At 46.3% G+C, this 2,495-nt stretch overlaps 1 pseudogene across 1 annotated transcript; it reads left to right on the top strand.

The window, feature by feature from the left end:
* Positions 1–207: 207 nt before the first annotated feature.
* On the top strand, positions 208–2,267 carry LOC308433230 (protein lin-28 homolog A-like; annotated as a pseudogene). The gene is made up of 2 exons: positions 208–230; positions 1,606–2,267. The product of its transcript is annotated as a protein lin-28 homolog A-like (transcript).
* Positions 2,268–2,495: the final 228 nt, after the last annotated feature.

Consider the following 2,495-nt stretch of genomic DNA (forward strand, 5'->3'; position numbering starts at 1 on the left):
CAGCCAGGGACATGGATGAGAAAGCAGAGGAAAGGAGATGAGCAGGAAGGTATGCGGCCTGTGATCCAGAACCTGATTGTCAGAAGTTCTTTCTTTCTCTCGGCCCGGTATCGTCATTGGACAACAGCTCCCTGGTGATCTTGCTTGCCCTTCCAATCTCAGTACCACTTCCTACACTGCAAGACGTGATCGTTGTCAGGTGACAAAATGATTCACCCTCACCGTTTACAGTAAGTGTCCTATGCCTAGCAACATATTGACAATCTTTATGCCTTTCCTTTTTTTAAATGCACATTTTATAAATAAAAGCAACAGATCTCAACCTCTGGGGGGAGGGGCTACATATCAGATCTCCCGCCTATCAGACATTTACATTACAATTCATAACAAGAGCAGAATTGCAGTTATGAAGTGGCCATAGGTTAATTTTATCCTTGGGGGTCACCACCACATGAGGAACTGTATTGAAGAGTCACAGCATCTGGAAGGCTGAGGACAACTGTACCAGTAAGCTGGGCTGTACCTCAGCGGCAGAGCCCTGACCTGCCGTTTGCAAGGCTCCAGGTTTTATCTCCAACACTACAACTTTGAAATAAATAGTAAAACAGAGGGATGATTTCTAAGACCACGCATTGTTAAAGTGTGCGAGGAGGAGTCTCCTGCCTGTATTTTCTTTCTGTTATTTTTGCTGACATTCCTGGTCAGCCTGCTGTCAGCAGACTGTCAACCCAAAGCCTGAAGATAAGATAATAGTGTGGGTAATTTTTTCTAGTCTTCTGGGTTAATTATTAAAATCCTACTTAGAGGAGGGGCAGGGGAAGACTTCTTAATTGTCTACCTAGTCCTCATCTCATATCCCGTTTCTCCCAAAATAGCTACATCACTTTTCGGAGCTTCACTGAGTCGCAGTGGGGAGAGCATTGGAACTGTTGGGGTTCTATTTTAAGACCTACTTCTATTCTCTCGTGGTGGATTTAGTCATTTTGGTTTTGTGGTTGTTAACCAAATTTTCCAAGTGCCTTTGCTAATTCACTCCAACTTGACTACAATTTGTTTTTAATGCATTCAAAGCCATCTCCCATCTCTTCCTTTCATCCTCAGGACCATACATATCACAGACGCATCTCCGTAAAGTTCATCATACCGTCAGGTCCCATGAGTCTAACTCAGCTTTCCTTCAATACACGAGCACAGTCCGAGGCATGCTGAAGATGTTCAAAAAGCTTTCATAGGAGAAAGGAAAGGGGGGAAAGAAGGAAAGTATCATGAAGAGAGAGCTAGACGAAACGATGAGGAAGAAGAAAGTGCAGAAACGAATCATCTCGCTTCCCATGGCCATTTCTTACTTTTTCAAAAAAATTTCAACTGTGTATTTATTTCAAAAATTCCAGAAAGGAAAAAAAAAAGTGACTTCTTTAAAAAAAAAAAAAAAAGTGACTTCTTGTTTCTACATGAGAATCCTAGACCCATGAAATTAACATGTTAGAAAACATACTCATGTCATCTCACCATAGTTCGTAAATGCATTTAAAATACACACATACCTACACATATACGTTAGACATAAAAATAAATTAATTTGATACAAAACTAAAATTCCAATAGAAATATACGTAATGTTAAAATTCAAAACGTGCCCTTTGCCTCCGGACTTCTCTGGGGCCAGCAGCCGCCTGACCTGGGGCCCGGGGCCACGGACTCAGCAGACCATGGGCTCGGTGTCCAGCCAGCAGTTTGCAGGTGGCTGAGCCAAGGCAGCAGGGCCAGCATCTGTAAGTCGTTCCACGTGCTCATGGGGTTCAGCTTCCTGTCTATGACGGCGCCGGGGTCGCACTCGACCCCAAGTGGCCGTCCTTGTGCACCAGAGCAAGCTGCACATGGAAGGTTTCCGAAGCCTCGAGGAGGGTGAAGCAACGGAATTCACCTTTAAGAAGTCTGCCAAGGGTCTGGAATCGATCCATGTCACAGGTCCTGGTGACGTGTTCTGTATTGGGACTGAGCGGTGGCCAAAGGGGAAGAACATGCAGAAGCGAAGATCCAAAGGAGACAGGAGCTACAACTGTGGTGGGCTAGACCATCATGTCAAGATATGCAAGCTGCCACCCCAGCCCAAGAAGTGCCACTTTTGCCAAAGCATCAACCATATGGTGGCCTCATGTCCACTGAAGGCCCAGCAGGGCCCCAGTTGTCAGGGAAAGCCTGCCTACTTCCTGGAGGAAGAGGAAGAGATCCACAGCCCGGTCCTGCTGCCAGAAGCCCAGAACTGAGATCCAGGAGTAGGGCTTATTCTTTGGCTAATGGGGAGTTTCAGAGAGGAGGCGTCAGTCTACGGAGAAAGCAGGGATAGGGTGGGTTGCGTGGGCAGCTTGCACTTCCATGTCGCAGGCTGGGGTTCCCAGTGTCACCCTGTCTTTCTTTGGAGGGAGGGAAAAGGTGAGGCAAAGGCACTCCTACCATGCTCTATCTAAAGTCAAGCGAAGGCTTTTGTGGGGAAC

Source organism: Micromys minutus (genome assembly GCF_963924665.1).
Source record: "Micromys minutus genome assembly, chromosome: 19".
In the NCBI taxonomy this organism is placed as follows: Eukaryota; Metazoa; Chordata; class Mammalia; order Rodentia; family Muridae; genus Micromys; species Micromys minutus.